The following is a 15,938-nucleotide window of genomic DNA, read 5'->3' on the forward strand; positions in this document are numbered from 1 at the left end:
GTTTTGCTTTCTTGTTTGAAGGTATTAATTGTCTCTCCCAAATTTTTAAGCTCCTTCCTTATTTCTTCAAGGAAGTCTTTCTGTGCTGGAGACAGGTCTCTCTGAGTTGGGGTCGTTCCTTTCCAGGAATTTTTCTATGGATCCACCTTTCCTCTGACCCTTCCTCATTATGCTAAGACCTTGAGTTGGGGCGGGGCTGGTCCACCTGGGCTTGGGATCCATAAAGGCTTTACTCACTGAGTGCAGTTTCTCTGGCTGCCCAGTAGGAGGTGATGATTGCTTATTGTGGAGTGTCTGTGACCTTGGTTGAGAGGCCTTCTCCCTTTGCTAGAAGGGATCAGTTGGAGCTATTGAATTCTTTTGCCTTCAATCAGTGGTGGGCTTTACCGTGACCTGAGGTCATTCCTCAGTTGGACTGGTTCTTCTGCTCACACACCTGGCCCTGAGGCAGAAGTAGTTTGCATTTTTTTGTTGGGGAAGAGGCCTCAGTGCAGTGGAGTCATGGACTCAGAGTTTCTCAGACCCGAGGACCCCAGGGATGGCATCCGCAGATCTCCTGCACCAGAACTCTCCCACCCAGCCTGGTCCCTAAGCTCCAGGGGGACAACACCAACAACAGGGCCTCTGCTTCGCCACGGACCCAAGCTGCTTTCGTCCAGCCCCACCGCTGATCCAGCAGGTCCGGCTCTTGGGCCCTCGGACTCCCTGGTTCCATTTCAGCTGTTAATCTGGCTGATCTGGAGCTGATCCTCCCTCTGAGCCCAGACTCACCATCCCAAATTAAGGCAAAGCTGCTACAGGAGACAAATCCTGAGGTAGATGTTCTTTCTCCTTGCTTTTCCTTCTGAGTTTTGTGGTTCCATTTCTTTTAAGAGGTTTGATTCATGGGATAGATGGGGAATAGATCAGGAGAATTTAGAACTGCGCCTGTCTTCTCTCTGCCATCTTGGACGAAAGAGCAGTGCTTTCTTAAAGTTCAACATAAAACATTATTCCATAATACTATGTCTTCTTAGAAAGAGATACTCTTTGACTTATGATTGGTTTTGGGCCATTAACTAATCTTGTAGGAGAATATTTTCACCAGGCAATGGTTGAATGTGGAAAACATGTCAGGAAGTACCAAGATTTCACATGTAGTCTAATCAAAGTTAACCTTCCATAGGTTACGTGAATATTTTCTTCTGTTCTTTTTATTGTTGGTGTGAGAGGTTCTATTTCTCCCTACTTGTTTACAAATTCGGGCCCTTCAGGTATCACTCCTGCTTTCCTGGTATAAGATGAAATAGTGTTGGTTTGAGATACAATCAATGGAGAGATTATCATGGTTCACTGTAATCCACTAAAGGGAACCCCTGCTTTGCAAAGGTCAACATTGCGTGAATTTTTTGTTTATGTACACTTATCTGCAACCCTATTATTTTAGAAGGTGGTGCATCCCTTAGTCTTCATGCATTTTGTGTCCCCCAGGTCTCATTCCCTTCTCTTGAGACAGCTTTGGAGAAATACCATGTGTTTTTATGTCATTCCAGGTAGGGCAGGCCTTCATGTCTTAGATGAAAATTTGGGAATTTCGTTTTCGGTGCTGATGATATCGCAAATTCTATTTTTAATTGCTTGTCTGATAGTCTTCTGAATTCCTATGTTCAACAGGGCTTCCTGGAGTTAAAATCGATTGGTCTGGATTTCCGGGAAAAAATCTACAAAGGCTTTACTCTGGTTCTCTGGAAATCGCTAAAAGTAGGCACTTCTTTGAAAAAGCCCATTGTGTGTGAATTTTTGCTTATGTATAGTCCTCTGCACACATGTTATTTTTGAGGGTGTGGGATCGCTGTCTTTTTCTCCTTTCTCTCCACCAGATCCCATTCCCTTCTCTTTAGACTGGGTTCATTGGGGTTGTAGGGGATGTAACTTCAGTCCATGATTGTATCCCGAACTGTGAGCTATTTTTCTTGGTCACGATTTATGCTGAAGATTACTTACCACTTTGCCTTGGTGTCCATGTCCTGTTCTTTAGCCTATTCCTTTCTTCCTTTTTGCCCTAAAGATGAAATTGGGGACGAAGTAACCAGGAGCGAAGACTTAGATTCACTTTTACCAATCTATAGCAATTCAGGTTGTCTGTGATGATTTTTGATACTCCCTGCCTTGCAAGGACTTTGGTGTTTGGTGGTTGCTGTTTGTGGTATTGTCAAGGGAAGAGAGTCTTTGCGAAAATCAAAGCACATATGGTGAAGGCTAGGTGGTGCAGTGCATAGAACACTGGGACTCCTTTTGTGAAGTCTTGAGGTTAAATCCAGCCTATGATTTTAACAATGACCTTAGGCAAGTCACAAAACCAAAAACGTTAAAAGCCCTAGAAACATCCGGTTCAAGATTTCACACAACTTCACAGAAAGCAGAGTGGACCCCCTGCTGTCATTTTCTCATCTTAGGCCTTTCATTCCACCAGATTCATCCTGTCTTTCCAGTTTTAACTCTATTAAATAATCTGATCTCCATCCCCTGTGCCTCTGATCCACTATGCATACCACCTGCAAGCAAATCTGTAGATACATTTCCAGTCTTCAGATCTTGAGTAGCGCTGTGGCCCTGATGCTGTGACTACGTGAATCTAGACAGCACTTGGGGTATGAATTTGCCTTACTTTCACCACGCCTTCCTTTTTCAGCATTCAGTCATTTTAGTTCGTTCCCGTCCAGATCCACGCTTGCTCAGTAGGATTCCTTATAACCAAGATTTTCAGTGGATCATAAGCAGTGCTTTTTTAATGTTCAACATGCGAAATTATTCCATAACAGCAGGTCTTCTGAGACAGAGATCTTCTTTGCCCTATGATTGCTTTTGGGCCATTAAGCAATCACGTTGTGAGAATCTTTTGACCAGGCAGTTGTTGAATGTGGAAATCATGACCGGAAGTACCACGTTTTCCCATGTAATGCAATCAAGGTTAACCTTCCATTGGTTAGTTGAATACTTTCTCGTGTTCTTTTAATTTTTGGTGTTGGAGGTTCAATTTCTCCCTGATTGTTTACCAATTCAGTCCATTCAGGTATGGCTCCTGCTTTCCTGTTACAAAATGGAATTGTGTTGGTATGGGATACAATAAATGGCGAGATTATCCTGGTTCTCTGTATTCCACTAAAGGGAACCCCTGCTTTGCAAAGGTCAACGTTGCGTGAATTTTTTGTTTATGTACACTTATCTGCACCCCTGTTATTTTAGAAGGAGGTGGATCCCTTAGTCTTCATGCATTTTGAGTCCCCCAGGTCTCATTCCCTTCTCTTGGGACAGCTTGTACAGGAATTTTAGGCAACTCGAACTTGTTCCCTTTCTTGGACCCCCTACTGTGCAGACTTTTTCAGGTGTATTGTGTATAGGGAATATTTCTTGTCATTCATTCTTGCTGCCCTTTTCGTGGTCTTTTGGCCTGTTTCTGTCGTCCTCTCGGCACTACAGTTCAGTTTGTGGGATCAGTAAAAAGGTTCGGAAAGGGAAAATCAGCGCCTGTGAAATTCTTTACAAATTAACAGTCTGGATGATACTTTTTGTAACGATCTCCCTTGAATCAGCATTGCTCCCTTCTAGTTAGGGGACTGTTTGTCTCTGACACATGGGCAAAGTGAAAATCAAAGGAAACTCTGCCTAAGGATTACCCAGACCACTTGAACAGACCAGAGAAGACCCCCTGCTGTGAATTCATGCACATTGGTTGGCATTTCCTTCAGATTCATGCTTTCTTCCCAAGTTCCGCAACATGAGATCTTCTATTGAAATACCACTTTACGTCTGAGCCAATATATTTATGCCACTTACAAAACAGTCTGGGAAAAATTTCCTGAATTCAAGACTTTGGAACTTTTGTGGGCCTGAAGCTGTGATGGTCTGCTTGAAGATTCCACTTGTGCTGTCAATTTCCCCTGCTTTCCAAGTCTTCCTATTTCAGGGACTCACTACTCTTCTGCCTTCGCACTCCAGATTCATGCTCACGTTGGTAGGCTAATTGAAATCCACGGAAGATGATCAATGTTTCATAACCAACGTGTGATGTTGATGTTCTAGCTACAACCACGTTACCCCTTTTAACTTCATATGGCATTATTTTTTGAGAATTGCCTGTGTTGTCATGAGAATTGCTCAACCGTCAAAGCATTGACTGTGGAAAGCTTTGGAGAAATACCATGTGTTTTTATGTCATTCCAGGTAGGGCAGGCCTTCATGTCTTAGATGGAAATTTGGGAGTTTCGTTTTCGGTGCTGATGATATCGCAAATTCTGTTTTTCATTGCTTGTCTGATAGTCTTCTGAATTCCTATGTTCTACAGGGCTTCCTGGAGTTAAAATCGATTGGTCTGGATTTCGGGAAAAAATCTACAAAGGCTTTATTCTGGTTCTCTGGAAATCGCTAAAAGTAGGCACTTCTTTGAAAAAGCCCATTGTGTGTGAATTTTTGCTTATGTATAGTCCTCTGCACACATGTTATTTTTGAGGGTGTGGGATCGCTGTCTTTTTCTCCTTTCTCTCCACCGGATCCCATTCCCTTCTCTTTAGACTGGGTTCATAGGGGTTGTAGGGGACGTAACTTCAGTCCATGATTGTATCCCCTACTGTGAGCTATTTTTCTTGGTCACGTTTTATGCTGAAGACTACTTACCACTTTGCCTTGGTGTCCATGTCCTGTTCTTTAGCCCATTCCTTTCTTCCTTTTTGCCCTAAAGATGAAATTGGGGACGAAGTAACCAGGAGCGAAGACTTAGATTCACTTTTACCAATCTATACCAATTCAGGTTTCCTGTGATGGTTTTTAGTACTCCCTGCCTTGCAAGTACTTTGGTGTTTGGTGGTTGCTGTTTGTGGTATTGTCAAGGGAAGAGAGTCTTTGCGAAAATCAAAGCGCATATGGTGAGGGCTAGGTGGTGCAGTGCATAGAACACTGGGACTGCTTTTGTGAAGTCTTGAGGTTAAATCCAGCCTATGACTTTTAACAATGACCTTAGGCAAGTCACAAAACCAAAAACGTTAAAAGCCCTAGAAACATCCGGTTCAAGATTTCACACACCTTCACAGAAAGCAGAGTGGACCCCCTGCTGTCATTTTCTCATCTTAGGCCTTTCATTCCACCAGATTCATCCTGTCTGTCCAGTTTTAACTCTATTAAATAATCTGATCTCCATCCCCTGTACCTCTGCTCCACTATGCATACCACCTGCAAGCAAATCTGTAGATACATTTCCAGTCTTCAGATCTTGAGTAGCGCTGTGGCCCTGATGCTGTGACTACGTGAATCTAGACAGCACTTGGGGTATGAATTTGCCTTACTTTCACCACGCCTTCCTTTTTCAGCATTCAGTCATTTTAGTTCGTTCCCGTCCAGATCCACGCTTGCTCAGTAGGATTCCTTATAACCAAGATTTTCAGTGGATCATAAGCAGTGCTTTTTTAATGTTCAACATGCGAAATTATTCCATAACAGCAGGTCTTCTGAGACAGAGATCTTCTTTGCCCTATGATTGCTTTTGGGCCATTAAGCAATCACGTTGTGAGAATCTTTTGACCAGGCAGTTGTTGAATGTGGAAATCATGACCGGAAGTACCACGTTTTCCCATGTAATGCAATCAAGGTTAACCTTCCATTGGTTAGTTGAATACTTTCTCGTGTTCTTTTAATTTTTGGTGTTGGAGGTTCAATTTCTCCCTGATTGTTTACCAATTCAGTCCATTCAGGTATGGCTCCTGCTTTCCTGTTACAAAATGGAATTGTGTTGGTATGGGATACAATAAATGGCGAGATTATCCTGGTTCTCTGTATTCCACTAAAGGGAACCCCTGCTTTGCAAAGGTCAACGTTGCGTGAATTTTTTGTTTATGTACACTTATCTGCACCCCTGTTATTTTAGAAGGTGGTGGATCCCTTAGTCTTCATGCATTTTGAGTCCCCCAGGTCTCATTCCCTTCTCTTGAGACAGCTTGTACAGGAATTTTAGGCAACTCGAACTTGTTCCCTTTCTTGGACCCCCTACTGTGCAGACTTTTTCAGGTGTATTGTGTATAGGGAATATTTCTTGTCATTCATTCTTGCTGCCCTTTTCGTGGTCTTTTGGCCTGTTTCTGTCGTCCTCTCGGCACTACAGTTCAGTTTGTGGGATCAGTAAAAAGGTTCCGAAAGGGAAAATCAGCGCCTGTGAAATTCTTTACAAATTAACAGTCTGGATGATACTTTTTGTAACGATCTCCCTTGAATCAGCATTGCTCCCTTCTAGTTAGGGGACTGTTTGTCTCTGACACATGGGCAAAGTGAAAATCAAAGGAAACTCTGCCTAAGGATTACCCAGATCACTTGAACAGACCAGAGAAGACCCCCTGCTGTGAATTCATGCACATTGGTTGGCATTTCCTTCAGATTCATGCTTTCTTCCCAAGTTCCGCAACATGAGATCTTCTATTGAAATACCGCTTTACGTCTGAGCCAATATATTTATGCCACTTACAAAACAGTCTGGGAAAAATTTCCTGAATTCAAGACTTTGGAACTTTTGTGGGCCTGAAGCTGTGATGGTCTGCTTGAAGATTCCACTTGTGCTGTCAATTTCCCCTGCTTTCCAAGTCTTCCTATTTCAGGGACTCACTACTCTTCTGCCTTCGCACTCCAGATTCATGCTCACGTTGGTAGGCTAATTGAAATCCACGGAAGATGATCAATGTTTCATAACCAACGTGTGATGTTGATGTTCTAGCTACAACCACGTTACCCCTTTTAACTTCATATGGCATTATTTTTTGAGAATTGCCTGTGTTGTCATGAGAATTGCTCAACCGTCAAAGCATTGACTGTGGAAAGCTTTGGAGAAATACCCTGTGTTTTTATGTCATTCCAGGTAGGGCAGGCCTTCATGTCTTAGATGGAAATTTGGGAGTTTCGTTTTCGGTGCTGATGATATCGCAAATTCTGTTTTTCATTGCTTGTCTGATAGTCTTCTGAATTCCTATGTTCTACAGGGCTTCCTGGAGTTAAAATCGATTGGTCTGGATTTCGGGAAAAAATCTACAAAGGCTTTATTCTGGTTCTCTGGAAATCGCTAAAAGTAGGCACTTCTTTGAAAAAGCCCATTGTGTGTGAATTTTTGCTTATGTATAGTCCTCTGCACACATGTTATTTTTGAGGGTGTGGGATCGCTGTCTTTTTCTCCTTTCTCTCCACCGGATCCCATTCCCTTCTCTTTAGACTGGGTTCATAGGGGTTGTAGGGGACGTAACTTCAGTCCATGATTGTATCCCCTACTGTGAGCTATTTTTCTTGGTCACGTTTTATGCTGAAGACTACTTACCACTTTGCCTTGGTGTCCATGTCCTGTTCTTTAGCCCATTCCTTTCTTCCTTTTTGCCCTAAAGATGAAATTGGGGACGAAGTAACCAGGAGCGAAGACTTAGATTCACTTTTACCAATCTATACCAATTCAGGTTTCCTGTGATGGTTTTTAGTACTCCCTGCCTTGCAAGTACTTTGGTGTTTGGTGGTTGCTGTTTGTGGTATTGTCAAGGGAAGACAGTCTTTGCGAAAATCAAAGCGCATATGGTGAGGGCTAGGTGGTGCAGTGCATAGAACACTGGGACTGCTTTTGTGAAGTCTTGAGGTTAAATCCAGCCTATGACTTTTAACAATGACCTTAGGCAAGTCACAAAACCAGAAACGTTAAAAGCCCTAGAAACATCCGGTTCAAGATTTCACACACCTTCACAGAAAGCAGAGTGGACCCCCTGCTGTCATTTTCTCATCTTAGGCCTTTCATTCCACCAGATTCATCCTGTCTTTCCAGTTTTAACTCTATTAAATAATCTGATCTCCATCCCCTGTACCTCTGCTCCACTATGCATACCACCTGCAAGCAAATCTGTAGATACATTTCCAGTCTTCAGATCTTGAGTAGCGCTGTGGCCCTGATGCTGTGACTACGTGAATCTAGACAGCACTTGGGGTATGAATTTGCCTTACTTTCACCACGCCTTCCTTTTTCAGCATTCAGTCATTTTAGTTCGTTCCCGTCCAGATCCACGCTTGCTCAGTAGGATTCCTTATAACCAAGATTTTCAGTGGATCATAAGCAGTGCTTTTTTAATGTTCAACATGCGAAATTATTCCATAACAGCAGGTCTTCTGAGACAGAGATCTTCTTTGCCCTATGATTGCTTTTGGGCCATTAAGCAATCACGTTGTGAGAATCTTTTGACCAGGCAGTTGTTGAATGTGGAAATCATGACCGGAAGTACCACGTTTTCCCATGTAATGCAATCAAGGTTAACCTTCCATTGGTTAGTTGAATACTTTCTCGTGTTCTTTTAATTTTTGGTGTTGGAGGTTCAATTTCTCCCTGATTGTTTACCAATTCAGTCCATTCAGGTATGGCTCCTGCTTTCCTGTTACAAAATGGAATTGTGTTGGTATGGGATACAATAAATGGCGAGATTATCCTGGTTCTCTGTATTCCACTAAAGGGAACCCCTGCTTTGCAAAGGTCAACGTTGCGTGAATTTTTTGTTTATGTACACTTATCTGCACCCCTGTTATTTTAGAAGGTGGTGGATCCCTTAGTCTTCATGCATTTTGAGTCCCCCAGGTCTCATTCCCTTCTCTTGAGACAGCTTGTACAGGAATTTTAGGCAACTCGAACTTGTTCCCTTTCTTGGACCCCCTACTGTGCAGACGTTTTCAGGTGTATTGTGTATAGGGAATATTTCTTGTCATTCATTCTTGCTGCCCTTTTCGTGGTCTTTTGGCCTGTTTCTGTCGTCCTCTCGGCACTACAGTTCAGTTTGTGGGATCAGTAAAAAGGTTCCGAAAGGGAAAATCAGCGCCTGTGAAATTCTTTACAAATTAACAGTCTGGATGATACTTTTTGTAACGATCTCCCTTGAATCAGCATTGCTCCCTTCTAGTTAGGGGACTGTTTGTCTCTGACACATGGGCAAAGTGAAAATCAAAGGAAACTCTGCCTAAGGATTACCCAGATCACTTGAACAGACCAGAGAAGACCCCCTGCTGTGAATTCATGCACATTGGTTGGCATTTCCTTCAGATTCATGCTTTCTTCCCAAGTTCCGCAACATGAGATCTTCTATTGAAATACCACTTTACGTCTGAGCCAATATATTTATGCCACTTACAAAACAGTCTGGGAAAAATTTCCTGAATTCAAGACTTTGGAACTTTTGTGGGCCTGAAGCTGTGATGGTCTGCTTGAAGATTCCACTTGTGCTGTCAATTTCCCCTGCTTTCCAAGTCTTCCTATTTCAGGGACTCACTACTCTTCTGCCTTCGCACTCCAGATTCATGCTCACGTTGGTAGGCTAATTGAAATCCACGGAAGATGATCAATGTTTCATAACCAATGTGTGATGTTGATGTTCTAGCTACAACCACGTTACCCCTTTTAACTTCATATGGCATTATTTTTTGAGAATTGCCTGTGTTGTCATGAGAATTGCTCAACCGTCAAAGCATTGACTGTGGAAAGCTTTGGAGAAATACCCTGTGTTTTTATGTCATTCCAGGTAGGGCAGGCCTTCATGTCTTAGATGGAAATTTGGGAGTTTCGTTTTCGGTGCTGATGATATCGCAAATTCTGTTTTTCATTGCTTGTCTGATAGTCTTCTGAATTCCTATGTTCTACAGGGCTTCCTGGAGTTAAAATCGATTGGTCTGGATTTCGGGAAAAAATCTACAAAGGCTTTATTCTGGTTCTCTGGAAATCGCTAAAAGTAGGCACTTCTTTGAAAAAGCCCATTGTGTGTGAATTTTTGCTTATGTATAGTCCTCTGCACACATGTTATTTTTGAGGGTGTGGGATCGCTGTCTTTTTCTCCTTTCTCTCCACCGGATCCCATTCCCTTCTCTTTAGACTGGGTTCATAGGGGTTGTAGGGGACGTAACTTCAGTCCATGATTGTATCCCCTACTGTGAGCTATTTTTCTTGGTCACGTTTTATGCTGAAGACTACTTACCACTTTGCCTTGGTGTCCATGTCCTGTTCTTTAGCCTATTCCTTTCTTCCTTTTTGCCCTAAAGATGAAATTGGGGACGAAGTAACCAGGAGCGAAGACTTAGATTCACTTTTACCAATCTATACCAATTCAGGTTTCCTGTGATGGTTTTTAGTACTCCCTGCCTTGCAAGTACTTTGGTGTTTGGTGGTTGCTGTTTGTGGTATTGTCAAGGGAAGAGAGTCTTTGCGAAAATCAAAGCGCATATGGTGAGGGCTAGGTGGTGCAGTGCATAGAACACTGGGACTGCTTTTGTGAAGTCTTGAGGTTAAATCCAGCCTATGACTTTTAACAATGACCTTAGGCAAGCCACAAAACCAAAAACGTTAAAAGCCCTAGAAACATCCGGTTCAAGATTTCACACACCTTCACAGAAAGCAGAGTGGACCCCCTGCTGTCATTTTCTCATCTTAGGCCTTTCATTCCACCAGATTCATCCTGTCTGTCCAGTTTTAACTCTATTAAATAATCTGATCTCCATCCCCTGTACCTCTGCTCCACTATGCATACCACCTGCAAGCAAATCTGTAGATACATTTCCAGTCTTCAGATCTTGAGTAGCGCTGTGGCCCTGATGCTGTGACTACGTGAATCTAGACAGCACTTGGGGTATGAATTTGCCTTACTTTCACCACGCCTTCCTTTTTCAGCATTCAGTCATTTTAGTTCGTTCCCGTCCAGATCCACGCTTGCTCAGTAGGATTCCTTATAACCAAGATTTTCAGTGGATCATAAGCAGTGCTTTTTTAATGTTCAACATGCGAAATTATTCCATAACAGCAGGTCTTCTGAGACAGAGATCTTCTTTGCCCTATGATTGCTTTTGGGCCATTAAGCAATCACGTTGTGAGAATCTTTTGACCAGGCAGTTGTTGAATGTGGAAATCATGACCGGAAGTACCACGTTTTCCCATGTAATGCAATCAAGGTTAACCTTCCATTGGTTAGTTGAATACTTTCTCGTGTTCTTTTAATTTTTGGTGTTGGAGGTTCAATTTCTCCCTGATTGTTTACCAATTCAGTCCATTCAGGTATGGCTCCTGCTTTCCTGTTACAAAATGGAATTGTGTTGGTATGGGATACAATAAATGGCGAGATTATCCTGGTTCTCTGTATTCCACTAAAGGGAACCCCTGCTTTGCAAAGGTCAACGTTGCGTGAATTTTTTGTTTATGTACACTTATCTGCACCCCTGTTATTTTAGAAGGAGGTGGATCCCTTAGTCTTCATGCATTTTGAGTCCCCCAGGTCTCATTCCCTTCTCTTGAGACAGCTTGTACAGGAATTTTAGGCAACTCGAACTTGTTCCCTTTCTTGGACCCCCTACTGTGCAGACTTTTTCAGGTGTATTGTGTATAGGGAATATTTCTTGTCATTCATTCTTGCTGCCCTTTTCGTGGTCTTTTGGCCTGTTTCTGTCGTCCTCTCGGCACTACAGTTCAGTTTGTGGGATCAGTAAAAAGGTTCCAAAAGGGAAAATCAGCGCCTGTGAAATTCTTTACAAATTAACAGTCTGGATGATACTTTTTGTAACGATCTCCCTTGAATCAGCATTGCTCCCTTCTAGTTAGGGGACTGTTTGTCTCTGACACATGGGCAAAGTGAAAATCAAAGGAAACTCTGCCTAAGGATTACCCAGACCCCTTGAACAGACCAGAGAAGACCCCCTGCTGTGAATTCATGCACATTGGTTGGCATTTCCTTCAGATTCATGCTTTCTTCCCAAGTTCCGCAACATGAGATCTTCTATTGAAATACCTCTTTACGTCTGATCCAATATATTTATGCCACTTACAAAACAGTCTGGGAAAAATTTCCTGAATTCAAGACTTTGGAACTTTTGTGGGCCTGAAGCTGTGATGGTCTGCTTGAAGATTCCACTTGTGCTGTCAATTTCCCCTGCTTTCCAAGTCTTCCTATTTCAGGGACTCACTACTCTTCTGCCTTCGCACTCCAGATTCATGCTCACGTTGGTAGGCTAATTGAAATCCACGGAAGATGATCAATGCTTCATAACCAATGTGTGATGTTGATGTTCTAGCTACAACCACGTTACCCCTTTTAACTTCATATGGCATTATTTTTTTAGAATTGCCTATGTTGTCATGAATATTTCTCAACCATCAAAGCATTGAATGTTGAAAGCTTTGGAGAAATACCATGTGTTTTTATGTCATTCCAGGTAGGGCAGGCCTTCATGTCTTAGATGGAAATTTGGGAGTTTCGTTTTCGGTGCTGATGATATCGCAAATTCTGTTTTTCATTGCTTGTCTGATAGTCTTCTGAATTCCTATGTTCTACAGGGCTTCCTGGAGTTAAAATCGAATGGTCTTGATTTCGGGAAAAAATCTACAAAAGCTTTATTCTGGTTCTCTGGAAATCGCTAAAAGTAGTCACTTCTTTGAAAAAGCCCATTGTGTGTGAATTTTTGCTTTTGTATATTCCTCTGCACACATGTTATTTTTGAAGGTGGCGATCTCTTTCTTCTTCTACTTTCTCTCCACCAGATCCCTTTCACTTCTCTTTAGACTGCTTTCATAGGGATTGTAGGGGACGTAAACTTCAGTCCATGTTTGTATCCCCTTCTGTGAGGTATTTTGCTTGGTCACGTTTTATGCTGGAGATTCCTTACCACTTTACCTTGATGTCCATTTCCTCTTCTTTAGCCTATTCCTTTCTTCCTTTTAGCCCTAAAGATCAATTTGGGGCCTTAGTAACAAGGAGCGAAAACTTGGATTCTCCTTTAAAAATCTATACCAATTCAGGCTTCCTGTGATCGTTTTTGATACTCCCTTCCTTGCATGTGCTTTGGTGTTTGGTGGTTGCTGTTTGTGGTAGTGTCAAGGGAAGAGAGTCTTTGCGAAAATCAAAGTTAATCTGGTGAGGGCTAGGTGGTGCAGTGCATAGAACACTGGTACTGCTTTCATGAAGTCTTGAGGTTAAATCTAGCCTATGACTTTTATATAATGGCCCAGCAATTTCACCTTGGGCAAGTTGCAAAACAAAAAATGTTAAAAGCCCTAGAAACATCACGTTCAAGATTTCACATACCTTCACAGAGAGCAGAGTAGACCCCCTGCTGTCATTTTCTCATCTTAGGGCTTTCTTTCCACCAGATTCATCCTGTCTTTCCAATTTATCTCTATTAGATAATCTGATCTCCATCCCCTGTACCTCTGATCCACTATGCCATCTGTAAGCAAATCTTGTGATACATTTCTAGTCTTGAGAACGTGAGTAGCTCTGTGGCCCTGATGCTGTGACTACATTAAACTTGGCAACACTTGTGGCATGAATTTGCCTTTGTTTCCCACGCCTTCCTTTTTTGGGATTCATTGATTTTACTTCTTTCCCCTCTAGATCCAAGCTTGGTCAGTGGGATTGATTATAATTTTCAGTGGATCATATGCAGTGCTTTTTTAATATTCAACATACAAAATTATTCCATAATAGTTTGTCTTCTTAGACAGAGATCTTCTTTGACCTATGATTGGTTTTGTGCCATTAAGCAATCATGTTGTGAGAAACTTTTGACAAGGCAGTTTTTGAATGTGTAAATCATGACCGGAAGTACCAGTTTTCACATATAATGTAATCAATGTTAACCTTCCATTGGTTGGTTGAATGCTTTCTTCTGTTCTTTTAATTTTTGGTGTTGGAGGTTCAATTTCTCCCTGATTGTTTACAAATTCAGTCCATTCACGTATGGCTCTTGCTTTCCTGTTATAAAATGGAATAGTGTTGGTATGGGATAAAATAAATGGCGAGATTATCCTGGTTCTCTGTATTCCACTAAAGGGAACCCCTGCTTTACAAAGGTCGACGTTGCGTGAATTTTTTGTTTATGTACACTTCTCTGCACCCCTGTTATTTTAGATGGTGGTGGATCCCTTAGTATTCATTTATTTTGTCTCCCCCAAATCTCATTCTCTTCTCTTGAGACAGGTTGTACAGGAATTTTAGGCAACTCAAACTTGTTCACTTTCTTGGACCCCCTATTCTGCAGATTCATGCTTTGTTCCAAAGTTCAGCCACATGAGATCTTCTATTGAAATACCATCTTACGTCTAATCCAATATATATGCCACTTACAAAACAGTCTGTGAAAAATTTCCTCAATTCAAGACTTTAGAAGTTTTGTGGGCCTGAAGCTGTGAGGACCTGGTTGAAGATTCCACTTGTGCTGTCAATTTCCCCTTCTTAACAAGTCTTCCTATTTCAGGGACAGTACTATTTTGCCTTTTCACTCAAGATTCATGCTCACATTTGTAGGATACTTGAGATCCACGGAATATGATCCATGTTTCATAACCATTGTATGATTTTGATGTTCTAGCTACAGCCACATTCCTCCTTTTAAATTCATATGGCATTATTTTTTGACAATTGCCTGTGTTGTCATGAGAATTTTTAAACCATCAAAGCCTTGAATGTGTAAAGCTTTGGAGAAATACCATTGTTTTATATGTCATCACATGAAGGGCAGGCCTTCATGTCTTAGATGAAAACTTGCACGTTTCATTTTTGGTGGTGATGTTATTGTAAATTGTATTTGTCATTGATTGTCCTATAGTCTTGTGTATTCATATGTTCCTTAGGCCTTGCTGGAGTTAAAATCGAATCGTCTTGATGTGGGATAAAATCTACAAAGGGTTTATTTTGTTTCTCTGCAGTCTGCTAAAAGTGCGCACTTCTTTGAAAAAGCCCATTTTGTGTGAGTTTTTGCTTACGTATAGTCCTCTGCACACAGGTTATTTTTGAGGGTGGGGGATCTCTGTCTTCTTGTACTTTCTCTCCACCAGATCCCATTCCCTTCTCTTTAGACTGGTTTCATAGGGATTGTAGGGGAAATAAACTTGGGTCCATGATTGTATCCCCTACTGTGAGCTATTTTTCTTGGTCACGTTTTCTGCTGAAGATTCCTTATCACTTTGCCTTGATGTCCATGTCCTGTTCTGTAGCCTATTCCTTTCTTCCTTTTACCCTATAGATGATTTTGGGGAGTTAGTAACAATGAGGCAAGACTTGGATTCTCCTTTAAAAATCTTTTGACAAGGCAATTCTTGAATGTGGAAATCATGACTGGAAGTTCCATGTTTTCGCATGTAATGCAATCAAGGTTAACCTTCCATGGGTTGGATGAATAGTTTCTTGTGTTCTTTTTATTGTACGTGTTGGAGGTTCTGTTTCTCCCTGATTGTTTTCAAATTCGGACCTTTCAGTGATGGCTCCTGTTTTCCTGGTATAAAATGGCATAATGTTGGTATGGTATACAATCAATGGAGTGATTATCCTGGTTCTCTGTAATCTACTAAGGGTAACCCCTGTTTTGCAAATGTTAGTGTTGCGTAAATTTTTTCTTATGTACACTTATCTGCACCTCTGTTATTTTAGACGGTGGTGGATCTTTTAGTCTTCATGCATTTTGTCTCCTGCTGGTCTCTTTCCCTTCTCTTGAGACAGCTTGTACAGGAATTTTAGGCACCTCGAACTTGTGCCCTTAATTGGACCCCCTACTCTGAAGAATTTTTCATGTGTATTGTGTATGGGGAATATTTCTTGTGATTCTTTCTTAGTTCCCATTTCCTGGTCTTTTGCCCTGTTTCTGTCCACCTCTCAGCACTAAAGTTCAGTTTCTGGGATCAGTTAAAAGGTTCCACATGGAAATTCAGCGCCTGTAAAATTCTTTACAAATTAACCGTCTAGATGATACTTTTTGTAACCATGTCCCTTGAATCAGCATTGCTCCCTTCTAGTTAGAGTACTGTTTGTCTCTGACACATGGACAATGTGAAAATGAAAGCAAATTCTACCGAATGAATACCCAGATCACTTCAACAGACCAGAGTGGACCCCTGCTGTGCAGTCATTCCCCATTGGTGGGCATTTCCTTCAGATTCATGC

This window comes from Macrotis lagotis, chromosome X (genome assembly GCF_037893015.1).
Source record: "Macrotis lagotis isolate mMagLag1 chromosome X, bilby.v1.9.chrom.fasta, whole genome shotgun sequence".
Lineage (NCBI taxonomy): Eukaryota > Metazoa > Chordata > Mammalia > Peramelemorphia > Peramelidae > Macrotis > Macrotis lagotis.